This window comes from Pinus tabuliformis, chromosome 1_1 (assembly GCF_031772625.1).
Source record: "Pinus tabuliformis cultivar Carrire ecotype Pingquan chromosome 1_1, CPIR1, whole genome shotgun sequence".
In the NCBI taxonomy this organism is placed as follows: Eukaryota; Viridiplantae; Streptophyta; class Pinopsida; order Pinales; family Pinaceae; genus Pinus; species Pinus tabuliformis.
Window position 1 is genome coordinate 836,303,425 of NC_142297.1, and position 19,391 is coordinate 836,322,815.

Genomic DNA, 19,391 nt, shown 5'->3' on the forward strand with positions numbered 1-19,391 from the left:
GTGAAAGAAAAGAAATGGTTTAATAATTAACGAATTCCTCTAATGTGTATAATTATTTCAAAAGTTTCGACTTAAACTTCATGTATGTTTTGAATATGCAAGAGTGAAAGGAATGAAAATGGTTTGTTTATTAAACTACTAAATGAAAATAAAATATTAAGGCAAGGGAATATGTTTCTTTAACATTTCCTAAAATTTATCGAAACAAAAAACAACCGAAGTTGGTTCCTTAATCCATTCTAGCACAAAAAACAACCGAAGTTGGTTCCTTAATCCATTCTAACTAGTGCAGTGAATCACTATCTTTCTCCTACAAATTCATTTCAATTTTCAATATACAAAGAAATTAATATTGATAAGGATTAAGCAAGAGAGGACTCCTCACAAAAGCCTTGTGGATGGCTTGTGGAAGGTGTAGTACGAGGTCCTAAAAAGGCATTTGTAAAGAAGCACAACAGTGCTCATGGTTATATCATGCGCGAACGAAGATATTGGAGCACGAGACCATGGCAATGCCTATGCATATTGAACACTATCAAATTCCAAGGGAGCCCTCGCGAGAGGTGTGGCATGAACTCAACTCGGAGCAGAAGCAAAAATATGTGGTATAATACTACTAATGAGGCCAATTATGTGACTCTTCCACTTCCACTTGTCTTCATTCAGAAGATGGCAACATGTTGAAGGGAAAATACAATTAGGGATATCATAAGAATTGTCCCTATGCTTTGTCTACTAATAAATTATGACAAAGTGCAATGAGTGGCCAAAAAAGAAAAAGGACAACTAGGGAGCAAGGCCACAAGGAGGATTGGGATACTAAAAGAAAGGCCAATAGGAAAAAATGAGGATTGTGAGACCATAGATTGAATTATAAGCTATAAGCAAAGTGGTGGGCCAAAATGGAGGTTGAATCGAGCAATGTGAACTATGGAAAAAAAATAAAAGTATAAAAAAAAATCATAAAAAATCTCATGTCTAGTTCAGGAAAAAATCCCATGTTTTGGGGAATAATGGAGGAAGACACCAAAGGTCATGTTACTAAAAATAATAAAATTAATGGAAGAATAAGGATGGGAAAATATACAACCAAAGGTAATTGAGGTGGATACATTAAGGACACATCCGCAACTCTAGGCTAAGAAGCTAAAGTAGGAAGGAAATTAACCTCAAGGCCCAAATAACCAAATAAAGGTATAACCAACATAGACCATGAATACAAATAGCCAAATAAAAGTATAACCACCATAGACAATGAAAACAAATAACCGCATAAAGGTATAACCACCACAGACCATGACCACACCATAGATGGCAAAGGGGAACTACTCCTGAATGAGGCCACATGCAACACAATGGAAAGAGTCTACAATGGGCAATACTAGCAATGTGGGGATTTGCAATGAGTGACAAAAAAGGAAAAAATTAATACCAAGACCATTGTAATTAGGAGGAAAACACAATGTAGAGATATTGAAAGGCATCATCTGAGGATTCAAAAAGGACAAAAGCTCAAGCATATAATGACCATGGGAAAACACCAGTCAAGGTGGAGTGTGTCATACATTCGTGGAATTTAAACAATTTATTGGGAAAAAGGAATATGTAAAGAGACAACCAAAGAAAAGGAGAAAGAGGTTATGAAATAATTTTGGCAAATAAATTTGTATAGAAACCTAGGCTAATAACAATGATGGGAGGATACAAAACTTTTAAGAAAAAAATAGTGAGCCACTTCAATAACAAAGAATCGAGTGAAGAACGGGAGAAATGGGAGAGGAAAGAAGATTCCCCATTACACCTTCATGTAGTTAGTGTTAAATCACTATGAGATAGGCCAAACAAGGATCTAAACACTAAGCTACTCCACCACTCAATGAAATCAATAAAGAAAACAATGGAAAAACAAGAGAGCCAAAGGAAAACAAGGCAAAGACCAAATACCCATTGAGGAGACATGGTAGGGTAAACTTGTAGAATATTACAATCACAAAAAAGAGGAAGGCGGGTAAATAAGGTCCATGAGAGATGACTTGAGCCATTTAAGGTCCAAGAATAAGATAATAAAAAGTCAAATTTGAGCCACAAAGAGAGAGCTTACAAAAAGAAAAATTTGAGCCACAAAGAGAGAGCTTACAAAAAGAAAAATTTGAGCCACAAAGAGAGAGCTTACAAAAAGAAAAATTTGAGCCACAAGGAGCAGGCGGGATGATCAAGGTTGTTGAACTTGTGCTTGTTTCAAAAGTTTGATTTTGTGCTTCACATGTTTTACATTTGCGATAGTGAAAGAAAATAAAAAGGTTCATTTACCTAAGTCTTCTTGTGTGAACCCCTTTAACGTGAACCCATTTAAATTAGTGCTAGAAAGTAAAATATGGTAGCAAGGTAGAACAATTCATTCACATTCTCTCAGATATAACAAAACAATGTGTGATGCTTAACACATTACAACTAGTGAGGTCAATAGCTATTTGTTTCATTCAAATTCAATTTCACTTTTTAAGATAAAATAAACTAAGTTGTTAAAGGAATTACAAGAAAGGACTCCTCCCAAAAGGTCTCACTAGAGGACCTCCTTATAAGGTCCTACAAAAGTGTTTGTGGGTGTTGATCACACTATGCTCAAGAAATTTTGAACTTTCAAGACCCTTCTAAAATGGGGTCTGAAATGGGGTGGAGAAGATATAAGGCACCTTCTAAAGACCAACCCTATAAGAACTATCTACCTTCCTTAATGGACCAAATCAATAACAATTCCCTTCCTTTCAGACCAACCAACCTACAAGGTCTATAATATCTTCTCAAGTATACTCGTCATGAATGCATGCTCCTATAACTTGGAACATGAAGGAATCTAACTTAGAAAGGGTGGGATCAAGTATGATTAACTTCTACCTTAGGCAAGTGATTCCATGAGTTGCCTTACTAGAAAGCGCTTAATGAACACTGCCTTATATTTTGCGGAAGATAATGTTCATGGCCTCTACTTTTTGTACTTGATGGATTGTCAAACTTTTCTTTTTATATGATGCATGCTAGCTACTTGAGTAAGGACGACTCCTAAAAGTTCCTATTACAGGCCCAAGGAAAAAAAACTATGAGGTCCTATCCTAGGAAAGAGTACAAGGTCCTACGAAAACGTTTATGTGCGAGAAACAAACAAGGTTTATAGGGCAGATCATGTACAAGACAAGCTAGATATGTCATCTTATGCAACCATGTGTTAAGCTCAATTTTTTTGAAGCAAATATTTAAGAAAAGGGTCAAAGCATTTGTGACCCAAAAAAAACAAAAAAACAAAAAATGAAGTGGCTACAAGGAGTGACAAGGACGACTCAAAGCAAGAAATAAAAACTGGAGGGGCTTACCCTTGAGACATGAAGGTCTATAATATCTTCTCAATTATACTTGCGATGGATGCATGCTCCTAAAACTTGGAACATGGAGGAATCTAAGCAAGAAAGGGTGAGCTCAAATATAATTAACTTGGGCTCAAGTATGATTAACTTCTAGCTTAGGCAAGTGATTCCATGAGCTACCCTACTAGAGAAGAATTAATTAAGACCGCCTTGTATTTTGCAGAATATAATGTTCATGGCTTCTACTTTTTGCACTTGATGGCTTGTATTTTGCGGAAGATAATGTTCATGGCCTCTACTTTCTGCACTTGATGGCTTGTCAAACTTTTCTTTTTATATGATGCATGTTAGCTACTTGGGTAAGGACAATTTATAAAATTTCCTACTAGAGAACCACGAAAAACGAACTATGAGGTCCTATCCTACAAAAGAGTACAAGGTCCTACGAAAACAGTTTAGAGGGCGGATCATCTACAAGAGAATCTAGATATGTCATCTTGTACAACCATGTGTTAAGCTCAATTTTTTTGAAGCAAATATTTAAGAAAGGGGTCAAAGCATTTGTGACCCCAAAAAACAAAAAAGGCAATAAAACTTATACCCAAGAATTTGAAGTGGCTACAAGTAGTGACAAGGATGACTCTAAAGGGGCTTACCCTTGAGACATGAAGGTCAAGAGATGTTGAAGGAAGCATCAAACAAAAGACAAAAGTAATGCTTCACACACAGGAATCATGTATGCACGATGAAGTGTAAGGGGGATAAAATAGCAAATGAAGCTACTTGCAAAATAGAGGTGATATGACAAAGTAGACTTGCCAAGATGCTCAGTTCAGGGGAATTAATAATGACAAGACGATGTAATCTCACCCATTTGACTTTTATGAGCATGAAGGCACCACTATAATAGAAGGGAGATTGCCCAGCTACTCAATTTGGGGGAATTAATTATGACAAGAGGATGTAATCTCACCCATTTAACTTTTATGAGCATGAAGGCACCACTATAATAGAAAGGCGATTGCCAAGTTGCTCAATTGCGTGGACTTGAGGATGAAAAAGGAAAGAGGGAGAGAGATGTTGCAAAATAAGGATAAGTGATTGCAAAATTGCATTGCACGGTGTCTTTAGGAAACGACAAAGTTGGCTAAAAGATAGTTAAACAAAAGGAAATGTAGTGCATCCAGGGGAGCTTGGGGGAGACATGGTCCTCAAACAACCGCAAATAAGAGGGCCTCTTAACCAAGAGGACCTTAAAAAAGTTCATGATGAAACCACTAACGAAATAAGGAGAGAGATGGGGAGGTGAATTCTTCCTTATGTGAACCTACTTATCATGTTTATACTAATGCATGAAAGTAAATGTACAAAAGTAATTGTGTAAGGGAGAGGAGATGTATATCTTCACATTCATTTATGTGACCCTGCTTAGCATGTTTTTACTAATGCATGAAAGTAAATGTACAAAAGTAATTGTGTAAGGGAGAGGAGATGTATATCTTCACATTCATTTATGTGACCCTCCTTAGCATGTTTATACTAATGCATGAAAGTAAATGTGTAAGGGAGAGGAGATGTATATCTTCACATTCATTTATGTGAACCTACTTAGCATGTTTATACTAATGCATGAAAATAAATGTACAAAAGTAAAAGTGTAAGGGAGAGGAGATGTATATCTTCACATTCATTTAAATAACGAAGAAAATCTTCATTTTGCAAACTATACATTATTAAATTGTGAAAACAAGTAGAGGAGAGATGGGTTATTTAAAGCCAGCATGCAACAATTAGAAAATAATCAATCAAAATAGTAAGCATATACCAATAAAATAAACAAAAGGCTAAATAATCAAAACAGTACATATAGCCATAAAATAAACAAAAGGCGAAGGACAAGGTGTGCATATGGGGTAAACTCTATAAATTTTGTGCAAGAAAATGAAATGCTACACTAGGTTAAAAATTAAACTCAGAATGACATCCATAATAATTAGAAATTAGCTAGTTTTCAACTAAGGGAATTAGAACGAAGCCCTACTAAAACTAATCAAATATTTAATAATAACTAACGCCTTAGTTTTCTTTTGAAAAAAATAGGTACATGCATCAATACAACAATAACAGTCAAAACATATGACATCCAAGCTCACAATTATAACCACTGAAAACTTTTTAATTGTTATTGAAGCAAAATATATAGTAACCCTTGCACCCATGGGATACATGATGTTTGTTAATTGGAGTATGTCTCGGATGGGTGATATCATTCCTTAATCATATTGAGTAATGAAATTTGTAAAAGCCATTAGCCATTCATTCTTAGTTCCTTTGACATGTTTGAGGTGGACTGATTCATTTTGGCCTAGCTATGTGTTTATCCATTTTGTTTAATCAAAAAAGTCAGATCATTTAAGGGCAGAATGTGTACCTGTCTGCCTGCCTGATTTGCTTCGCGGCTATGGACGTGGAGACGTTTCAACCAACGACCTCACATTACATATGATATTCTTCTCCTCTAAGCTATCCATGTCATATCAATATATTGCGAAGAAACCCAACGCCGCCTATAAGCGAATAAAAGAGCTAATTTCCTGGATATTTCGGCTGCTCGTCACCCCTAAAACGGAAAAAAAAAAAAAAAAAAAAAGACAGAATCAGTGGCTTTTATCTTGAAGGGAAAGAGACAATGAGAGTGGCTAGTAGTCCGAATCGATGTATTCAGTGAGGAGTATGTTTTTTTCTTTCCTTTTAATGCAGAAGCAGCTGCTAATTTAAACCAACATAAATAAATATAATAAGAATATCTAAGAACACATAAATAAATATAATAAGAATATCTAAGAACACGATAATGTTTATTTAGTTAAAGGAAAAATGTCTATCCAAAGTAGAGCAGAAAGGATATCGCAGTATTTAATTCGCTATTATCAAAGGAAAAAAACGAAAAGTAACTAAGACTGTCATGTGGCTAAACTGAAAATCAACACCACAATACGTCTAAACTGAATATCCGAAAACACTATATATGTCAATGAAAACAATGTTGCTCTGAACCCTCAAAACTGAGAAATTCACTGCTCTTCCTTTCAAGAGCAGGAGATGTTGATGCTAACAACTTATAATTTACAAAAATACAAAAATATTAAATTCGCTTGTTATAATAAAAGCCAAAGCTGGCTACAGGTGCAATGAATTTAACAATATTCAATTTACAAGAAAATAAGAAAACAAAAAAACACCTTGTAAAGGCAAAGCAGAGCAAAGAGAACACAATAGTTAATCGATTCCATTTCCAACCTCCATAACTTTTAACAATTTCATCTTCAACCATCACAATGATGGCATTGTCCTATATTCCCTAATGAGTTAGCCAATACTTGTATCTTGATGTCATCCTTGCTTGAGGTGTTTGTGGTTATGGATAGAGTTGAAAACAATTTTGGGGAGTCTCTTATCATCCATGTAGTTTATCTTGTTCATGCACATTAGGTACTTAACCATGGTTGATCTATAAACTATCATGGATATTCCACGAGATAGTTCATCAAAACATATATGTTACTTAAATCTAAATCTATATTATGAAGGGTTAATTCCTTTAGATTCTAGATCCCTTATTACCAATTTTGTTGTTTATGTTGCAATAAACTAAAAGTGAAAAATAAATAAACTAAATGTGAAAAATAAAGAACAGTAATCACAATCACTCACAAACCACAATGAACACCAATTATGCTCTAGAAAACCCTTTCAAAAGAGAGCCCAGTCAAAAGGTGACACTACTATGTTCTCTTTTCTCTGGAATTGAAATAATGCAAGTACAAAGGAGAAGGCACTCTATATGAAGTTACATGAGACCTGTGGCCCATAGGCTATTACAAAATGCAAACCCTCTCAATTATGTTCTCTCTATCTCTCTCTTTGTCTCTACCCACTCTCAGCGACTCTTCTCTATTGTGAAAGAAAATGCAAGAAAAAATAATGGAACCCCTTTTCATCCCAGTAGTATGCTCATAACACAACCTAATAGCCAACTAGGGGTCAAGTTTGACTCCTTTAATGCTTAACTAAAGTTACAACTTTAACCCTTCTCGAGTGTTCTTCATAGTGTCCACATGGCTAGCACCTTTTGCATGAGTAACTGAAGCTAATGTGGCAACCTCTTTAAGTATGGTGGCCAATCACAATAGATCAACTTCCGGGAGGCATAACTTTTGTGTTTGAACTTTCATTGGCATGATTCTTGCATCATTAGAAAGATTTTCAAGCGTAGAATAGTGTCAAAGGATATGGAACTCATGTAAGAATTTTTTATAACCCCCCCCCCTAAAAAAAACATTTAGGGTTAGAAACTAGCCTCAAAAAGTTTCAAACCCCATTCTCTAATTGGTACTCTCTACTAAAACTATTTTTCTAAGTTGATTTCTTCAATTTTTCCACTTCAAAAGCATCCATATGGATGACAAATAATATAATCATCCATTTTGGAATAATGGTCATGCAACCAATGAAGGAAAGACTCACTTTTATGAGGAGGATAGGATACGGTGTAATTCTTTTAATATTTAAGATAATAAATATAAAATTATTTTAGATTTGTTATATCCTCATCCTACAACTAAAGGTATGCTAATTTACACTTATTTTCAATCTCATATTAAACTTTCTACCCTCCATTTATGTTTTTTTCAACATTATAATTCCAATTGAACTCATGATGAATATTGATTCTAAGATATTTGCATAAGGGCAATTACTCTAAACTATTATTGTAGTATATGAAAGTGTCATAAGTGATATTGTAGGATAGAGTAAAAGTCCTTGAGAATTCTTAGATTATTATTGAGATCATAGGGATTATGTGCCATAAGAACACTATCATTGGAATAAAGGAGAATGATGATTAGACCAGCGAAATTCAAGCCTATACAACCAATTCTTCTAACCAACATTTTAACTTATCAATGTAAATGCCAAAGAGAATAAAGGATAGGAGACAACCTTTCATGAATACTATATTACAATTAGTTTCTTCCAAGCACCTTTTAGTGTTCCTAAGTTTGGAAATGTCACTTTCATATAGCCTTGCAACAATGACTCTCAACTGATAAGGAACTTTTTAACTCTTCTAACTTATTTAGAAAGTTAGTCCTAGTGAAAGACTCAAAAGCTTTTGTAAAATTAACAAACAAAAAAAAGGAGATTAATTTTATTCTTAAACCACATGTACATGATATTTAATTATCATTGGAGCAAAAGAGGGAAAATAAATAATAATATGGTAATATCATGTAAATGGTCCTAAACACTCCAAAATGTGAAACCACAAACAGTGACTTGTCAAACCAAAATTTTTTCTTACTTTCCTAAGAAAACTATGGATCTAGAACTTTGAAAATAAAATTAGATAAATAAAATCATAACTATGGTATGAAAAATAGCTCACGTGATATTTCAACCTCAACACTAAATATCACTTCAACACTAAATATCACCTCATGATTTAATTGGGGAACCTATTCATAAGCTTCTTGAGATTGATAATAAAAATAATAATCATAGAATTAAATATATTGAAACAATGTATACTAGTATGAACTATGCATCTATATTTAATTATAATCTAGATATGCATTGTAATGGTTTGTTAAGTGTTATTGATGGCCAAGCACCCTGAGAGCAATTTGGAGAAATATAAATAAATATTTTGCAAATTGAAGAATTTTTAAAACATGCATTCTCTAAATTTCCCTACAAATTAGAAATAGATATCACTAAAAATTTACGTTGTAAAATAGATTTCGAAATCTAAAAAACATGTATTCTATGAAGTATTATAAAATATTGATATTTATGTAAGGACCGTGTATTTTCATGTTTTGGTTTAGGTACTTTTTTATAAAATCAAGGTTGAAATTTTATGTTCCTTTCCTAGTGTCTCACCATTTTTGAACCACCTAGGTTTGAAATCCCTTCATAAGATTGAAAAGCATTGCCATTCAAGAAAAATGAGAGCTTATGAGTGAACACAAATTGAAAACAAAGAACTTCAATAAAATAAAAAATTCAAGCAAAGAAATGGTTCAAGTGAATTAAACTTAGATAACCTCATATGAATCAAGAAAATCATTGTTCTTATGTGCAAAATAAAAAGTTTAGGGCAGGAGGCCATATATGGAACTATCTTGGTCAGCTTGTATATACATTTCATTACATTTTGGTAGTCATCCTTTGAGTTTTCAATTTTTGAAGTGGTTCCTATTGGGCTTTTCTAAACTTGAACATATGGTAAGGTACCGTTTTTTTGTAGGTTTTGACATCTAACTCTCTTTACGATATTCTAAATATTCCATATATTGAACAATATCTTTTGTACTTGGTTCTCTATTACCGTTTTCTACCTAGAATTCAAAGTCAAGTTTCAACACACAATCAATTTGATAAATAAATCGAAATAGATAGCACAATGCGAATTTAACAAAAAATCTATAAACTTACAATTTGTAACTTTTTTCTTGCAACCTACCTCAACTTAAAAACATGTGGAACTTTCACATTATTAATTGCATTCTACCCTTTTGCACTCTTTTCTATAAAGAAAAAACAGAATGCGTACTTTCCTTCTCGTCTCCCCTTTATTCAGGAGTTATAGTAGAGTTAGACCTCTCTTTTCCATTAAGAATGGTTTTTCTACATATTCTTCTAAAATTGTTCATCAAAATTCTCATTCTATTATTGTAATATTTTAGTGAAATATTTCGACCAATAGTACCAAAAGAATTTTCCATTTTATATATGACAATATTAACACTTATTATAACACTATTAACACTTATTATAGTAGTGTTAGACCTCTCTTTTCCATTAAGAATGATTTTTCTACATATTCTTCCAAAATTGTTCATCAAAATTCTCATTCAATTATTGTAATATTTTAGTAAAATATTTCCACGAATAGTACCAAAAGAATTTTCCATTTTATATATGACAATATTAACACTTCTTGTCTCTTGGTCCATAAAACTTGATTTGAAAATATCCATTTCAAACCTACATCTTGTACCTAGTTCTGTGGCCCAATTTGTCGCATGTGGGTATATGGAGTCACTATATTTGAATACCACAACTAAGAAAGCCGCCTTCTCTTCTAATTTTCTTTCTTTGGCTTTCCTTTCCATAAAGTTATATCATGTGTGACTAAGTCTTCATCTCTTCAGCGTTTGATAAAAATAAATACAATTCTAAAACCAAAAGTATTGGGTGATTCTATTGCATTAATATTTTTTGATGCATCCAATGTATTTTAAGACACATTTCTTGGAAAATTTGTAACCGATGTGTATTCACTTTCATTATTAGGCTAAACTATTTACCCCTTAGTTATAACATGTCATTTTCCTTTTTTTCTAAATTTTGAATAAAGGAATTGCAAACTTGATTTTTTTCCCTCGTTTATCAATAATATATCATATATCATGTGATATATTATACTCCTCATGATCACAAGTATTCTATTGAATTACATAAATTGAATCACTGAAGTGTTGTCTTCTATAAGTTGGCCATAATATGCCTTTAATTACCCTTTGTTTTTTGTATTTTTTGCAATCTAGTTCTCCCCTATAAAACATAAAAACATACAATCTTGATATTAAAAACATATGTGATCGACATCAAGCAAATTATATACTACTTTTATGAAATATTTTACCTAGAGGTGAAAAAGTAAGTAGATAATTGCTTACCCATTTGTCAAACCAAAAGATGTCAACGTTTTTTTGATATCTACTCCTTATAAAGATTCCTATTTTCTATCATATTTTCAACAATGTCATTGTCACTTTTGTGCTTCAATCCCTTCATATCATGGCATCCAAAATTTAACATAAATAATTTCATTTTGTCCTTTTTTATGCATATATGTATGCAAAAAACCACGAGACATGAAAATTTTAGATTACCCTTCATCAATTAGCTTTAGAACTACAAAACTTAAAATTTATCAAATAATGATTCATCAACCTTTTTCCCCACACATGCACATTTTTTGTTTGTTTGTTAAGATGTCTGAGTTCTCTAGAGATTACATGAGGCTCATGACCTATGGCTTGAGAAACTGTGTCTCGAGGGCATCTAAGTCATCAAACTCACCCAGGGATCGCACGAGGCCTCTGCCACACCAGCCCTTAACATGGCTAGATTTTTTCTCATGGAGTTTTGAAACGGTGACCTCCACATCACGGAGTGGCTTAACAATATACCCTATCCCCATCTATTCTATGCCCCTGAGTTTTCCAAACACACATATGAAAAATACCATGAGACCTACAAATTTTGATTTACCCTTCATCAATTAGATTTAGAATTAAAAACCTAAAAATTCACGAATGATACTCCATGACGAATACAAAAAAAAAATTAATTAATAGCTATAGACTGCAAAGTGTGATACCAAGAAAAAAATGATACATTGAAATTTAAGATTGTATATATGATATATTATAACTTTAGCAAGCTAGCAACATGTTTTATAAATGTTGATAATACAAAAGGACAATAATTGCATTACAATAACAAACCCCATTATTATTCTAACCACAACAACAAACTTGTAAACCACATTGTTATTTATTATTTTAAAGACTGCTTGTAATAATTGTAAGGACTCTGGACACCACATATCTCCACAATGGTATGATATTGTCCACTTTGGGCCTAAGCCCTCATGGATTTGCTTTTGGACTTACCCCCAAAAGGCCTCATACCAATGGAGATATTTGTCCATCCTTATATACCCATGATCCTCCCCACTTCTAGTCAATGTGGGACTTTGGTCGTATACCCAACAATCCTCCCCTCGAACAAAGGACCATCGAGCCTTCCCTCAAACGATTATCCATCCGTCCACTCTCTACCAATTAGGATTCTCCGCTCCAATGCGTTGGAAGCACACGCCTTACATGGAGCATCCCCTGCCTCAAGAGCTTGCTCTATCCCAGGTCAACTCCTCTTCACCGTGTTGGGACCAGGACACGTCCATGAAGAATCCGGAGCACACCGCCTATCTAACCGAGCTCATCCATGGATCCCATCGTGATATTACTGGGGCTCACCACCTTCGTTCGACATTCCGAGGATTCATCCACTTGGCTAACTTCGGGGCATGGCTCCGATACCACTTGTAAGGACTCTGGACACCACATATCTCCACAATGGTATGATATTGTCCACTTTGGGCCTAAGCCCTCATGGATTTGCTTTTGGACTTACCCCCAAAAGGTCTCATACCAATGGAGATATTTGTCCATCCTTATATACCCATGATCCTCCCCACTTCTAGTCAATGTGGGACTTTGGTCGTATACCCAACAATAACAAAGTTGTAAACCCCACTACTATTCTAATTGTAATTTAAAAGTTGCAAGCAAAAAATATAATTGCAACAACTTTCAATTTACAAAATATTAGTTGTTAGGAGTATTATAGTCCTTAAATAGGTATACAACAAAACATCTTTCAAGACTTGGGATTTTCCAAATACGAAGTTATGAATAAATATTTTAGTTCTAGAGTATCCTCACACGTGATGATAACGACAAAGTTCTATGAACAAGCAATTAACACTCACTATTGTATTCATTTTCTAATTAAATGACATATTTGAATTTTTTTTTACAGATGAGGATATTTTGAAATTATGTCCATCTAACAAGTCAATGTCCAAGTATACCTAGCTTTAGTTGAAGACTTCTTGCACAATATTGCATCAACTCATGGGAAGCTAAAGAGATGTGGCATAAACAAACACCACAAAAATTACTAGGATTGTTCTGCATGACTAGAGTGAAGGTATTTGAGTTTGTTTTACTGTTGAGAGCTAAGTAAAAATTATCTTAGTTCTTATTATGCATTCTCTTTCCATTGTACCTTTTTCTATAAGTAGGAATATGCTTAATTATGCATTAGGATATTGATTATTTTTATGGATATACCTATAAGTATTTAAGAAATATACCATATTTACATCACACTCTACCTAGAATGAGGAGGAACGCCTATAGTTTGAGATTTTGTCAACCTAGGGAAAATATTTTGATGTGAACGAGATTTAGAGAGTGGAGTCTACTTTGATAGACAAATTTCATTCCACCATTGATACTTCACACTTTCATAGGCTTCCTAATTGTTGTAACACACCCAACACCCTAATGTGCATTAGGGTTGTAGGGTACAATTAGACCAAACCTTCAAGGTTTATTATGAAGATGGGGTTATAAAAATTTCTGCTTTCCCATGACACACAAAATCTTATTTCTAATACCACCATAATCTTTTTCTCATTGATAGTTGTCTAACAATATAAATTTCATCTCTATATGAGATCCATGCACAAAGTTATTCTCATTTGAAAAACTCGCCCTTTGAGGCCACATCAACATTATACAAGCCACGTGGCTAACATGTGGCAACCCTTGGCCATGCATCTCTCCCACGCTGGTCCACATCCTCGAATCACTTGTCATATCAGAGCCCCACCATATTCATGTTTTCCGTAAAAGTGCCTTGTCCAAATCCCTATGGATTTTGATGTCTTGATATGCTAATATAGATGATATGTTGATATATTTGTGGTCATGCCTTTGATATGTTGATAGGCCAGTGGCCAATTGAGCATGCCACATCATATCTCTAACATCTAATCGTATCCCACCACATGGAAAATTTTGATGTGCCTAACATGTGGCATTAGCACCGTGCACTCCAAGATATCGAGACATGGGAGATTTTCCAAGGCACAACCCTCACAAAGTCCCAATACTCAGATATTGTGGTGTCGACTATTGACACGCCGAGTTAACATGGATTTTTCCATCAAGAGTTGGTCTATCTACTAGACAACTCCCAAAGTCATTTCTTTTAATTCTTCTGGGGCTCAGTATTCTAATAAGCCCCCTTTTGACTGGCTCACAGTAATGGCTCTTGTTGCCCTATCCGACCAAGGACTAAGGCTGAGACTTCTAAAATCCATATTTCATAAATTAAACCTAGTAGGGACGAAGGTCAAGACTTCTAAAATCCATTTTTCATAAAGTAAACCTAGCTCTACTCAATTACTCCCAATAGTTTCGATCTTTTTGTCCCCTTCCAAATATAAACAATTTTCTACTTTTAACGAAGAAAACTTCAAACTTCCTCATCTCCATCACTTGTGAATAGAGAAGTTGCATGTCGGTTTACATCCAACAACCTACAAATCCTTAAGATCCTACCAACATACAAGTCTCACTTCACCATTATAGTGTACATAATGAATCATCATGATAACATTCTGGAAACAATAAATGACTATAGCCATTACAACCAAATCTAATTGCTTAATTAAGGAACATACAACACACAATAATCACATCTAACAGAATCAAGAGGCTTTATTGCATACACCATTCCTATTCACAAAAGGAATGCATATCAACATTCAAACATAGTGAACATTAAAGTCAGCTGACTTCTCATACATATCCAATAAGACATTACAACAAATTATGAATAGGAATGCATATCAACATTCAAGCATAGTGAACATTAAAGTCAGCTGACTTCTCATACATATTCAATAAGACATTACAACAAATTTTAGCTTATCATTTCACACACACACAATGAATTCGAGCATAATATTTAAACATGAAGCATTTAACAACATTTGCATTTCATTTACAAGGAAGATATACACTTATCCATTATACTTGAATTTGTGTGAAACTAAAGAAGGTACAACCACTATGCACCCAACCATAGACTTAGCCACACTATATGTTTCTTGCAACTACCCACCCCCAAGTCAGATCTAATGTGTGAAGGATGCTTCACTTAAGGAATTTCAACAAAGGGTTAATTCAACGTATTGAGTATGAAGGTCATTCTCCTGAATTTGCAAGAAACAAGGATATTACCTCTCAAAACACTGAGTTTGGGACAATCACACAAAAAAATATGGCCATTGAAGGCCTGCATAACATAGAAAGAAATCCCTTCATTACTCCCTACAGTCTCTCAATAATTCTCTTTTTCTTCGATGCTTCATGTGCATGGAATTAATCTTATTGTCAAGTTATTCTCAGTCTACCCAAGTCAATATGAGGGAATCCTAACTGGTTTCATCAGCTAACATAATTCAAGCATGGAATTTTTGGTCCAACTTCCAAAAATAGGCTTTCTAGTCACCTACTCACAACGAGTTCACAAGCTGCTACCACTTTATGGGACACAATGGGTTCACAAGGATTCATGTCTACAGTGACCCGCAATCTACCCAGTGCTTAACCTTTAATTGGTTCCACACGTCTCTTGTATATGATAACTACAATCGCCATTACCCCCTCATGACCGTTGCCCCACTTCTGAGAGGCTTAGGGTCCCTCCTCGGGTTGCAGAGTTAACCAAGAATGGCTAAATGTCACACATCCCATGCTTGGGGCAGTCTAGTGCTTCCTCCCCCACTTATCTCATAATTGTTTGGTGATTAGGTAGTTCAACTTGAACATCAAGGGTCGAAAACAATAATTTCATGGAAGATACAAAACTTCTCAATCCCCATTGCATACTTCCTTAAGCAATCCATTCTATTAAACATTGGGATCCATATAGGTTGGTACTCTCCTTCAACTTTATCATTTCACAATTAAATTTAATAGGATGTTTACGTCAAACAGTTTTGGCATGATATTTATGTTGGCCCTCAAACATTATCATCCTTTAATTACATTTACAAAACGCGGGGATTAGAAAAGGAATACCACAATTGTCTTCATAGTATTGAATTCCAACTTGGAGAGGTTAGAATCTCCTTACCTTCTATTTAAAGTAAATTGCATAAGATAGATTGTTAAGTTGAAATCGTTATATTGTTAATTGCACTCTTCTTATGAGCATAAAGTAGTTTAAAGTAACATCTTGTAATTGCGAGTCAAATCAAGACATAATGGAAGAAGTTGGTGATGCCTTTGATGCAATGGTAATGAATATGAGAAAAAATATTGCAACTAAATCCCAAATGGCTCGTACTCAAAGTGACCATTTCTATCATTACAAAAGGTATCTTCAATACACATGAAGCCAAATTAGAGAAAAATAAAGGAAAACAACTAGGAAAGTGCTTCTAAAAGTGTCAGATGAAGTAAAAAACAATGATTGCAATTGTGCACTTGACTATAAAATACAATTTATTGCTCCATATAGATAAGATAAATAAAATGATGATGAGAAGTTCAATGACATAAAAAATGATGAAGGTGTAGGGGTTCAATTGAATGCCTAAAAAACGCTTAAAGATATAGCTAGATCACTCAACTATGATGATGTATGTGATTTTCTTGAAATTCTTTTTAATTGGAATGAATGTTGGTTCTACTTGTTTTCTAAGCTACGCAACTCCTAATTACAAACAATGCTAGGTTGGCTCACTGTATTGGATTATTTTTAAAACAATTGTTGAAAAATTAACACGGGTAATGCTAAGTATCAAAATGGAAAATTGAATTAGACCATAATTTGAGTTGTGTAGTTTGGGTGTAAGTTTCACTGCTATAGTTGTAGAAATGATTAGAACCCAACTAAAGAAAGATTGTATCAATATACCTTTGTGGAAATTTTCAATTGAGTAGGATTTTCAATGATATTATTGCCTATCATGTACTGTGAACAATTTCAATTGAGAATAATGAACACAACCAATTGAATACACAATACATTATGAAACCAAGAAAAAAATGAATCATACAATCAACAAAAAATCTAGAGGTGTCGAAGTAAGGAAATATTTTACTCTCTTTATTTTACCATATGTTGAAAAATGAGTAGTATTTATTGCAATAAATATAACATGTAGGTTAAAAAAAATGTTGGTTATTGTAGTCCATATCTATACAATTTTTGGTTAGTGAAAAATGGATATTATCCTTGAAAAAATTACTTAGTTTGAAGTGGATGCATATTGGACTACAGATGATGTTTTGAGATTATTAAAGTGTGCCCATTGACACATAGAACTACTTCTATGGTTTTATTGTGAATCAGTAATCATCATACAATTTAAATTAACAAAAAATGATCTCTTTCACAAACACACACACTCACAAATATGACTAGTATGAGTTAGTGCCAAGTGTTAGAGTCTTATAGTCACAGTGATCAAAATTACTCTTTTCACTATTGGTTATAATATAAGGTCAAATTATAATATTTCAAATTAAATTTGACATCTCTCTTGGTTGTCAAATGGTCCTAACTCACTATATAGGTGTCATTGCTATTCCCACTCCAAAAATGAAGATCGTTTCATCATGGTAGGTCATCTCCATATTTCATGAGTATTTTTATTAATCATGGTCAATCAAACCTTGTCAATCATACTTGCACTTCTTTCCTCAAAGATTAAGTCAAAATTCTGTTGTTAGGTTTTTTGCTACGCTTTCCCTTTTCCATGGTTCATAGCTTCATCTAGGAGTCAAAGGTCTTGGATTTAAGCTTATATCTCCTTCATCATCCTTCACTGACCATTCTCCATCATTACCTCATCAAAATCCTTTCATTTCCTTATTTTCCCAAAAACCCTAGAAATTTGTCGCGCTTTTACCCTAGGTCTGTGTTTTGACCTTTTGCCCCCCTTTTCTCACTATTTTTGAGAAATTTCACTTCTAGTATTTTCCTAACACCCATACCTATCCCCCATAATTTCCTCAGAATTTTTCGTATCATCCTTCCCCTTTATTCCCTTCCCTAAAGTTGTTTTTCTTTTAGCCTTGTTTTGCAGATCAAATACCTTGCCCTTTCTTGTTTGAAATTATGGTTTTCTATTTAAAGTGAAGCCAAAAACATGGTGAAGACCAGTAAAATAAGAAAGTATAAAGGAGGAGAGATAAAATGAGCATTTGGAGAATTTTTTGAAAAAAGGTAAACAAGGATACTACTATGCAAAGAAATATGGCAAGGAACTACTATGCAAGGAACATGGTTTGCAAAGTTAGGGTTAAAAACATGAAGAAGAAGCTCAAGAGAACCCTAAGGAAACTCAAGAAGAGGGATAACCTTGACCTATTAGCTGATGCATCATTAGTGGTTTGAATGCAAGACAGAGAATAAAGAAAAGGAGACCAAAATTTGAAATTTGAATTTTTGTATGCACACAGGAAAAAGTACCCTACAAAAACGCAACAACTAGTTGTTGCGCTTTTTCTCAGAGGGTCAAAAGTCAAACTTTCAAGCATGATTGGATATATAAAGGCATAAGGATACCATAAAACTACTTTATGATGCTTGAAGAATGATAAATTTGCAGGAAATGATAAAACAATGCCATTTTTTCACCTTTAAGCCACCTTTTCTGAATTGTTACTGCGTTTCTAGACACTTTGTTTTGGAATTAGTTTTGAGTAGGCTTAAATGATGATTTTTATAGGTTTAGTTCCAGGGTATAGTAGACATCCTAAGATTTCTTCACATGCCTTCAACAAATCTTATAACCTCTTCCAAGTCACCTAAAGTTGCGCTTTTGTTGAGGAGTTGTTCTGTTTCTGGGTTATTTGTTGTGTTTTTGTGCCTTGAACTTTTTCACTATATTGTAAATGGTAAATGTCAATTAGGTTGATGTAAATAGTTGTTACTGAGTTTACCTAAGGTAAATGAGTTTTTTAGGGTTTACTAGAGTAAAGAATGTTGTAATTAATGTTTTGAGATATAAGCTCAATCGGTTAGCTAAAAAGGGGAAAGTTGTTTTTACTTCCCCTAGGATTTGGCAGTGATAGGATAGGTTCATGAATCAATTTATATGGAGCAGGATTTGACCCCTTAGAGTGGAAATATTGTTTGTCTTCTATATGCACTCAAAAAAAAGTCTAAGAGAGGGGTTGGATACTTGAAGCTTATACTTTTGAACTAATGTATTTAACTTTTTGCAGAGACATCATATATAGTTGCAGCTATTATTGTGGGATTCATGTGTTGTGGTCAGAGGCACCGTTTTCTCCAGTG

The 19,391-nt window shown here is 34.0% G+C and overlaps 1 long non-coding RNA gene across 3 annotated transcripts in view; it reads right to left on the reverse strand.

Moving 5' to 3' along the window:
• The window catches only part of LOC149216736 (uncharacterized), a 276,479-nt gene that overhangs the window by 199,915 nt on the left and 57,173 nt on the right, over positions 1–19,391 (reverse strand). For all 3 annotated transcript variants that reach the window (XR_016250592.1, XR_016250591.1, XR_016250593.1), the window contains exon 7: positions 5,791–5,979. This is a non-coding gene — a long non-coding RNA (uncharacterized LOC149216736). The remainder of the gene's footprint in view (positions 1–5,790; positions 5,980–19,391) is intronic.